The 11,136-nt window shown below is 38.7% G+C and overlaps 1 non-coding gene across 1 annotated transcript; it reads right to left on the bottom strand.

Moving 5' to 3' along the window:
* Positions 1 to 5,352: 5,352 nt before the first annotated feature.
* Positions 5,353 to 5,425, bottom strand: TRNAA-AGC (transfer RNA alanine (anticodon AGC)). Its single transcript has one exon. It is a non-coding gene; the product is annotated as a tRNA-Ala (tRNA).
* Between the last annotated feature and the right edge of the window lie 5,711 nt (positions 5,426 to 11,136).

Here is an 11,136-nt window from a genome sequence, read left to right as displayed (position 1 = left end):
TCTGCTCTTGTTTTGCAAGGAACTTCACTTTTATACATCCTTCAGAGGAAAGAATGTCAAGTAAAATAAGACGAAATGAAAATGGAAGGTGTGAAATTTTCATTTTGAGATTGCATAAGAAATCAAATTCCTCTCACGTGCTATAGAATACCTAAACACTTTTGATTAAACCACTTTAGTTGTTATAATGACACCAAATTTGAAAGCCATCTGTGACTTTTCTGTTCTTACTCTTCAACAACCATGGCAATTACAAGTTAAAAAGTAAAATGTATGCAAATTTTAGAATGGAGAATGCGGGCATCGATCCCGCTACCTCTCGCATGCTAAGCGAGCACTCTACCATTTGAGCTAATTACCCTGTGTGTTCACTCAGCATCACATTTCAAAAGTAACGTTACTGCTGTCCACACTTTATTTTAAGTCTAATTGCCCATAACATGAGTGTTCAGTTCACTCCTAACTGATGCCTTAACTACACCTAGGGGATGTTTTACATTTCAGGTTGGCATGTTTAGTACTTGAATAGGAGTGATATCACTGCATGTTAACCTAGACTCAGGCCCTACCTAATCTTGGAGATACATTTCTCATGAATGAGTAACCAAGGGAGATACAATTTTTAGGAGTTAGTGCATGTCTAATGCAAGATTAATCACCATATTATGAGAGCCAATGCTATCATCCAGCAAAAAATACTCGTTTTCGCCCAACGTGGGGCTCGAACCCACGACCCTGAGATTAAGAGTCTCATGCTCTACCGACTGAGCTAGCCGGGCTCCCACTTAAATATGGTATGCAGACTCATCATTTTTTATTAAGGAAAACTGTTTCTGGATATTCCTCTGCTCTTGTTTTGCAAGGAACTTCACTTTTATACATCCTTCAGAGGAAAGAATGTCAAGTAAAATAAGACGAAATGAAAATGGAAGGTGTGAAATTTTCATTTTGAGATTGCATAAGAAATCAAATTCCTCTCACGTGCTATAGAATACCTAAACACTTTTGATTAAACCACTTTAGTTGTTATAATGACACCAAATTTGAAAGCCATCTGTGACTTTTCTGTTCTTACTCTGCAACAACCATGGCAATTACAAGTTAAAAAGTAAAATGTATGCAAATTTTAAAATGGAGAATGCGGGCATCGATCCCGCTACCTCTCGCATGCTAAGCGAGCGCTCTACCATTTGAGCTAATTCCCCTGTGTGCTCACTCAGCATCACATTTCAAAAGTAACGTTACTGCTGTCCACACTTTATTTTAAGTCTAATTGCCCATAACATGAGTGTTCAGTTCACTCCTAACTGATGCCTTAACTACACCTAGGGGATGTTTTACACTTCAGGTTGGCATGTTTAGTACTTGAATAGGAGTGATATCACTGTATGTTAACCTAGACTCAGGCCCTACCTAATCTTGGAGATACATTTCTCATGAATGAGTAACCAAGGGAGATACAATTTTTAGGAGTTAGTGCATGTCTAATGCAAGATTAATCACCATATTATGAGAGCCAATGCAATCATCCAGCAAAAAATACTCGTTTTCGCCAAACGTGGGGCTCGAACCCACGACCCTGATATTAAGAGTCTCATGCTCTACCGACTGAGCTAGCCGGGCTCCCACTTAAATATGGTATGCAGACTCATCATTTTTTATTAAGGAAAACCGTTTCTGGATATTCCTCTGCTCTTGTTTTGCAAGGAACTTCACTTTTATACATCCTTCAGAGGAAAGAATGTCAAGTAAAATAAGACGAAATGAAAATGGAAGGTGTGAAATTTTCATTTTGAGATTGCATAAGAAATCAAATTCCTCTCACGTGCTATAGAATACCTAAACACTTTTGATTAAACCACTTTAGTTGTTATAATGACACCAAATTTGAAAGCCATCTGTGACTTTTCTGTTCTTACTCTGCAACAACCATGGCAATTACAAGTTAAAAAGTAAAATGTATGCAAATTTTAAAATGGAGAATGCGGGCATCGATCCCGCTACCTCTCGCATGCTAAGCGAGCGCTCTACCATTTGAGCTAATTCCCCTGTGTGCTCACTCAGCATCACATTTCAAAAGTAACGTTACTGCTGTCCACACTTTATTTTAAGTCTAATTGCCCATAACATGAGTGTTCAGTTCACTCCTAACTGATGCATTAACTACACCTAGGGGATGTTTTACATTTCAGGTTGGCATGTTTAGTACTTGAATAGGAGTGATATCACTGCATGTTAACCTAGACTCAGGCCCTACCTAATCTTGGAGATACATTTCTCATGAATGAGTAACCAAGGGAGATTCAATTTTTAGGAGTTAGTGCATGTCTAATGCAAGATTAATCACCATATTATGAGAGCCAATGCTATCATCCAGCAAAAAATACTGGTTTTCGCCCAACGTGGGGCTCGAACCCACGACCCTGAGATTAAGAGTCTCATGCTCTACCGACTGAGCTAGCCGGGCTCCCACTTAAATATGGTATGCAGACTCATCATTTTTTATTAAGGAAAACTGTTTCTGGATATTCCTCTGCTCTTGTTTTGCAAGGAACTTCACTTTTATACATCCTTCAGAGGAAAGAATGTCAAGTAAAATAAGACGAAATGAAAATGGAAGGTGTGAAATTTTCATTTTGAGATTGCATAAGAAATCAAATTCCTCTCACGTGCTATAGAATACCTAAACACTTTAGATTAAACCACTTTAGTTGTTATAATGACACCAAATTTGAAAGCCATCTGTGACTTTTCTGTTCTTACTCTGCAACAACCATGGCAATTACAAGTTAAAAAGTAAAATGTATGCAAATTTTAAAATGGAGAATGCGGGCATCGATCCCGCTACCTCTCACATGCTAAGCGAGCGCTCTACCATTTGAGCTAATTCCCCTGTGTGCTCACTCAGCATCACATTTCAAAAGTAACGTTACTGCTGTCCACACTTTATTTTAAGTCTAATTGCCCATAACATGAGTGTTCAGTTCACTCCTAACTGATGCCTTAACTACACCTAGGGGATGTTTTACACTTCAGGTTGGCATGTTTAGTACATGAATAGGAGTGATATCACTGTATGTTAACCTAGACTCAGGCCCTACCTAATCTTGGAGATACATTTCTCATGAATGAGTAACCAAGGGAGATACAATTTTTAGGAGTTAGTGCATGTCTAATGCAAGATTAATCACCATATTATGAGAGCCAATGCAATCATCCAGCAAAAAATACTCGTTTTCGCCAAACGTGGGGCTCGAACCCACGACCCTGATATTAAGAGTCTCATGCTCTACCGACTGAGCTAGCCGGGCTCCCACTTAAATATGGTATGCAGACTCATCATTTTTTATTAAGGAAAACCGTTTCTGGATATTCCTCTGCTCTTGTTTTGCAAGGAACTTCACTTTTATACATCCTTCAGAGGAAAGAATGTCAAGTAAAATAAGACGAAATGAAAATGGAAGGTGTGAAATTTTCATTTTGAGATTGCATAAGAAATCAAATTCCTCTCACGTGCTATAGAATACCTAAACACTTTTGATTAAACCACTTTAGTTGTTATAATGACACCAAATTTGAAAGCCATCTGTGACTTTTCTGTTCTTACTCTGCAACAACCATGGCAATTACAAGTTAAAAAGTAAAATGTATGCAAATTTTAAAATGGAGAATGCGGGCATCGATCCCGCTACCTCTCGCATGCTAAGCGAGCGCTCTACCATTTGAGCTAATTCCCCTGTGTGCTCACTCAGCATCACATTTCAAAAGTAACGTTACTGCTGTCCACACTTTATTTTAAGTCTAATTGCCCATAACATGAGTGTTCAGTTCACTCCTAACTGATGCCTTAACTACACCTAGGGGATGTTTTACACTTCAGGTTGGCATGTTTAGTACTTGAATAGGAGTGATATCACTGTATGTTAACCTAGACTCAGGCCCTACCTAATCTAGGAGATACATTTCTCATGAATGAGTAACCAAGGGAGATACAATTTTTAGGAGTTAGTGCATGTCTAATGCAAGATTAATCACCATATTATGAGAGCCAATGCAATCATCCAGCAAAAAATACTCGTTTTCGCCCAAAGTGGGGCTCGAACCCACGACCCTGATATTAAGAGTCTCATGCTCTACCGACTGAGCTAGCCGGGCTCCCACTTAAATATGGTATGCAGACTCATCATTTTTTATTAAGGAAAACCGTTTCTGGATATTCCTCTGCTCTTGTTTTGCAAGGAACTTCACTTTTATACATCCTTCAGAGGAAAGAATGTCAAGTAAAATAAGACGAAATGAAAATGGAAGGTGTGAAATTTTCATTTTGAGATTGCATAAGAAATCAAATTCCTCTCACGTGCTATAGAATACCTAAACACTTTTGATTAAACCACTTTAGTTGTTATAATGACACCAAATTTGAAAGCCATCTGTGACTTTTCTGTTCTTACTCTTCAACAACCATGGCAATTACAAGTTAAAAAGTAAAATGTATGCAAATTTTAGAATGGAGAATGCGGGCATCGATCCCGCTACCTCTCGCATGCTAAGCGAGCGCTCTACCATTTGAGCTAATTCCCCTGTGTGCTCACTCAGCATCACATTTCAAAAGTAACGTTACTGCTGTCCACACTTTATTTTAAGTCTAATTGCCCATAACATGAGTGTTCAGTTCACTCCTAACTGATGCCTTAACTACACCTAGGGGATGTTTTACACTTCAGGTTGGCATGTTTAGTACTTGAATAGGAGTGATATCACTGCATGTTAACCTAGACTCAGGCCCTACCTAATCTTGGAGATACCTTTCTCATGAATGAGTAACCAAGGGAGATACAATTTTTAGGAGTTAGTGCATGTCTAATGCAAGATTAATCACCATATTATGAGAGCCAATGCTATCATCCAGCAAAAAATACTCGTTTTCGCCCAACGTGGGGCTCGAACCCACGACCCTGATATTAAGAGTCTCATGCTCTACCGACTGAGCTAGCCGGGCTCCCACTTAAATATGGTATGCAGACTCATCAATTTTTATTAAGGAAAACCGTTTCTGGATATTCCTCTGCTCTTGTTTTGCAAGGAACTTCACTTTTATACATCCTTCAGAGGAAAGAATGTCAAGTAAAATAAGACGAAATGAAAATGGAAGGTGTGAAATTTTCATTTTGAGATTGCATAAGAAATCAAATTCCTCTCACGTGCTATAGAATACCTAAACACTTTTGATTAAACCACTTTAGTTGTTATAATGACACCAAATTTGAAAGCCATCTGTGACTTTTCTGTTCTTACTCTGCAACAACCATGGCAATTACAAGTTAAAAAGTAAAATGTATGCAAATTTTAGAATGGAGAATGCGGGCATCGATCCCGCTACCTCTCGCATGCTAAGCGAGCGCTCTACCATTTGAGCTAATTCTCCTGTGTGCTCACTCAGCATCACATTTCAAAAGTAACGTTACTGCTGTCCACACTTTATTTTAAGTCTAATTGCCCATAACATGAGTGTTCAGTTCACTCCTAACTGATGCCTTAACTACACCTAGGGGATGTTTTACACTTCAGGTTGGCATGTTTAGTACTTGAATAGGAGTGATATCACTGTATGTTAACCTAGACTCAGGCCCTACCTAATCTTGGAGATACATTTCTCATGAATGAGTAACCAATGGAGATACAATTTTTAGGAGTTAGTGCATGTCTAATGCAAGATTAATCACCATATTATGAGAGCCAATGCAATCATCCAGCAAAAAATACTCGTTTTCGCCCAACGTGGGGCTCAATCCAAGACCCTGAGATTAGGAGTCTCATGCTCTGCCGACTGAGCTAGCCGGGCTCCCACTTAAATATGGTATGCAGACTCATCATTTTTTATTAAGGAAAACCGTTTCTGGATATTCCTCTGCTCTTGTTTTGCAAGGAACTTCACTTTTATACATCCTTCAGAGGAAAGAATATCAAATAAAATAAGATGAAATGAAAATGGAAGGTGTGAAATTTTCATTTAGAGATTGCATAAGAAATCAAATTCCTCTCACGTGCTATAGAATACCTAAACACTTTTGATTAAACCACTTTAGTTGTTATAATGACACCAAATTTGAAAGCCATCTGTGACTTTTCTGTTCTTACTCTGCAACAACCATGGCAATTACAAGTTAAAAAGTAAAATGTATGCAAATTTTAGAATGGAGAATGCGGGCATCGATCCCGCTACCTCTCGCATGCTAAGCGAGCGCTCTACCATTTGAGCTAATTCCCCTGTGTGCTCACTCAGCATCACATTTCAAAAGTAACGTTACTGCTGTCCACACTTTATTTTAAGTCTAATTGCCCATAACATGAGTGTTCAGTTCACTCCTAACTGATGCCTTAACTACACCTAGGGGATGTTTTACACTTCAGGTTGGCATGTTTAGTACTTGAATAGGAGTGATATCACTGTATGTTAACCTAGACTCAGGCCCTACCTAATCTTGGAGATACATTTCTCATGAATGAGTAACCAAGGGAGATACAATTTTTAGGAGTTAGTGCATGTCTAATGCAAGATTAATCACCATATTATGAGAGCCAATGCTATCATCCAGCAAAAAATACTCGTTTTCGCCCAACGTGGGGCTCGAACCCACGACCCTGAGATTAAGAGTCTCATGCTCTACCGACTGAGCTAGCCGGGCTCCCACTTAAATATGGTATGCAGACTCATCATTTTTTATTAAGGAAAACTGTTTCTGGATATTCCTCTGCTCTTGTTTTGCAAGGAACTTCACTTTTATACATCCTTCAGAGGAAAGAATGTCAAGTAAAATAAGACGAAATGAAAATGGAAGGTGTGAAATTTTCATTTTGAGATTGCATAAGAAATCAAATTCCTCTCACGTGCTATAGAATACCTAAACACTTTTGATTAAACCACTTTAGTTGTTATAATGACACCAAATTTGAAAGCCATCTGTGACTTTTCTGTTCTTACTCTGCAACAACCATGGCAATTACAAGTTAAAAAGTAAAATGTATGCAAATTTTAGAATGGAGAATGCGGGCATCGATCCCACTACCTCTCGCATGCTAAGCGAGCGCTCTACCATTTGAGCTAATTCCCCTGTGTGCTCACTCAGCATCACATTTCAAAAGTAACGTTACTGCTGTCCACACTTTATTTTAAGTCTAATTGCCCATAACATGAGTGTTCAGTTCACTCCTAACTGATGCCTTAACTACACCTAGGGGATGTTTTACACTTCAGGTTGGCATGTTTAGTACTTGAATAGGAGTGATATCACTGTATGTTAACCTAGACTCAGGCCCTACCTAATCTTGGAGATACATTTCTCATGAATGAGTAACCAAGGGAGATACAATTTTTAGGAGTTAGTGCATGTCTAATGCAAGATTAATCACCATATTATGAGAGCCAATGCAATCATCCAGCAAAAAATACTCGTTTTCGCCCAACGTGGGGCTCGAACCCACGACCCTGATATTAAGAGTCTCATGCTCTACCGACTGAGCTAGCCGGGCTCCCACTTAAATATGGTATGCAGACTCATCATTTTTTATTAAGGAAAACCGTTTCTGGATATTCCTCTGCTCTTGTTTTGCAAGGAACTTCACTTTTATACATCCTTCAGAGGAAAGAATGTCAAGTAAAATAAGACGAAATGAAAATGGAAGGTGTGAAATTTTCATTTAGAGATTGCATAAGAAATCAAATTCCTCTCACGTGCTATAGAATACCTAAACACTTTTGATTAAACCACTTTAGTTGTTATAATGACACCAAATTTGAAAGCCATCTGTGACTTTTCTGTTCTTACTCTGCAACAACCATGGCAATTACAAGTTAAAAAGTAAAATGTATGCAAATTTTAGAATGGAGAATGCGGGCATCGATCCCGCTACCTCTCGCATGCTAAGCGAGCGCTCTACCATTTGAGCTAATTCCCCTGTGTGCTCACTCAGCATCACATTTCAAAAGTAACGTTACTGCTGTCCACACTTTATTTTAAGTCTAATTGCCCATAACATGAGTGTTCAGTTCACTCCTAACTGATGCCTTAACTACACCTAGGGGATGTTTTACACTTCAGGTTGGCATGTTTAGTACTTGAATAGGAGTGATATCACTGTATGTTAACCTAGACTCAGGCCCTACCTAATCTTGGAGATACATTTCTCATGAATGAGTAACCAAGGGAGATACAATTTTTAGGAGTTAGTGCATGTCTAATGCAAGATTAATCACCATATTATGAGAGCCAATGCAATCATCCAGCAAAAAATACTCGTTTTCGCCCAACGTGGGGCTCAATCCAAGACCCTGAGATTAGGAGTCTCATGCTCTTCCGACTGAGCTAGCCGGGCTCCCACTTAAATATGGTATGCAGACTCATCATTTTTTATTAAGGAAAACCGTTTCTGGATATTCCTCTGCTCTTGTTTTGCAAGGAACTTCACTTTTATACATCCTTCAGAGGAAAGAATATCAAATAAAATAAGATGAAATGAAAATGGAAGGTGTGAAATTTTCATTTAGAGATTGCATAAGAAATCAAATTCCTCTCACGTGCTATAGAATACCTAAACACTTTTGATTAAACCACTTTAGTTGTTATAATGACACCAAATTTGAAAGCCATCTGTGACTTTTCTGTTCTTACTCTGCAACAACCATGGCAATTACAAGTTAAAAAGTAAAATGTATGCAAATTTTAGAATGGAGAATGCGGGCATCGATCCCGCTACCTCTCGCATGCTAAGCGAGCGCTCTACCATTTGAGCTAATTCCCCTGTGTGCTCACTCAGCATCACATTTCAAAAGTAACGTTACTGCTGTCCACACTTTATTTTAAGTCTAATTGCCCATAACATGAGTGTTCAGTTCACTCCTAACTGATGCCTTAACTACACCTAGGGGATGTTTTACACTTCAGGTTGGCATGTTTAGTACTTGAATAGGAGTGATATCACTGTATGTTAACCTAGACTCAGGCCCTACCTAATCTTGGAGATACATTTCTCATGAATGAGTAACCAAGGGAGATACAATTTTTAGGAGTTAGTGCATGTCTAATGCAAGATTAATCACCATATTATGAGAGCCAATGCTATCATCCAGCAAAAAATACTCGTTTTCGCCCAACGTGGGGCTCGAACCCACGACCCTGAGATTAAGAGTCTCATGCTCTACCGACTGAGCTAGCCGGGCTCCCACTTAAATATGGTATGCAGACTCATCATTTTTTATTAAGGAAAACTGTTTCTGGATATTCCTCTGCTCTTGTTTTGCAAGGAACTTCACTTTTATACATCCTTCAGAGGAAAGAATGTCAAGTAAAATAAGACGAAATGAAAATGGAAGGTGTGAAATTTTCATTTTGAGATTGCATAAGAAATCAAATTCCTCTCACGTGCTATAGAATACCTAAACACTTTTGATTAAACCACTTTAGTTGTTATAATGACACCAAATTTGAAAGCCATCTGTGACTTTTCTGTTCTTACTCTGCAACAACCATGGCAATTACAAGTTAAAAAGTAAAATGTATGCAAATTTTAGAATGGAGAATGCGGGCATCGATCCCACTACCTCTCGCATGCTAAGCGAGCGCTCTACCATTTGAGCTAATTCCCCTGTGTGCTCACTCAGCATCACATTTCAAAAGTAACGTTACTGCTGTCCACACTTTATTTTAAGTCTAATTGCCCATAACATGAGTGTTCAGTTCACTCCTAACTGATGCCTTAACTACACCTAGGGGATGTTTTACACTTCAGGTTGGCATGTTTAGTACTTGAATAGGAGTGATATCACTGTATGTTAACCTAGACTCAGGCCCTACCTAATCTTGGAGATACATTTCTCATGAATGAGTAACCAAGGGAGATACAATTTTTAGGAGTTAGTGCATGTCTAATGCAAGATTAATCACCATATTATGAGAGCCAATGCAATCATCCAGCAAAAAATACTCGTTTTCGCCCAACGTGGGGCTCGAACCCACGACCCTGATATTAAGAGTCTCATGCTCTACCGACTGAGCTAGCCGGGCTCCCACTTAAATATGGTATGCAGACTCATCATTTTTTATTAAGGAAAACCGTTTCTGGATATTCCTCTGCTCTTGTTTTGCAAGGAACTTCACTTTTATACATCCTTCAGAGGAAAGAATGTCAAGTAAAATAAGACGAAATGAAAATGGAAGGTGTGAAATTTTCATTTAGAGATTGCATAAGAAATCAAATTCCTCTCACGTGCTATAGAATACCTAAACACTTTTGATTAAACCACTTTAGTTGTTATAATGACACCAAATTTGAAAGCCATCTGTGACTTTTCTGTTCTTACTCTGCAACAACCATGGCAATTACAAGTTAAAAAGTAAAATGTATGCAAATTTTAGAATGGAGAATGCGGGCATCGATCCCGCTACCTCTCGCATGCTAAGCGAGCGCTCTACCATTTGAGCTAATTCCCCTGTGTGCTCACTCAGCATCACATTTCAAAAGTAACGTTACTGCTGTCCACACTTTATTTTAAGTCTAATTGCCCATAACATGAGTGTTCAGTTCACTCCTAACTGATGCCTTAACTACACCTAGGGGATGTTTTACACTTCAGGTTGGCATGTTTAGTACTTGAATAGGAGTGATATCACTGTATGTTAACCTAGACTCAGGCCCTACCTAATCTTGGAGATACATTTCTCATGAATGAGTAACCAAGGGAGATACAATTTTTAGGAGTTAGTGCATGTCTAATGCAAGATTAATCACCATATTATGAGAGCCAATGCTATCATCCAGCAAAAAATACTCGTTTTCGCCCAACGTGGGGCTCGAACCCACGACCCTGAGATTAAGAGTCTCATGCTCTACCGACTGAGCTAGCCGGGCTCCCACTTAAATAGGGTATGCAGACTCATCATTTTTTATTAAGGAAAACTGTTTCTGGATATTCCTCTGCTCTTGTTTTGCAAGGAACTTCACTTTTATACATCCTTCAGAGGAAAGAATGTCAAGTAAAATAAGACGAAATGAAAATGGAAGGTGTGAAATTTTCATTTTGAGATTGCATAAGAAATCAAATTCCTCTCACGTGCTATAGAATACCTAAACACTTTTGAT

The sequence above is a fragment of the Triturus cristatus genome, chromosome 4_1 (genome assembly GCF_964204655.1).
Source record: "Triturus cristatus chromosome 4_1, aTriCri1.1, whole genome shotgun sequence".
Lineage (NCBI taxonomy): Eukaryota > Metazoa > Chordata > Amphibia > Caudata > Salamandridae > Triturus > Triturus cristatus.
The sequence above is the reverse complement of the archived record's forward strand: the minus strand, read 5'-3'. Positions and strand labels throughout refer to the sequence as shown.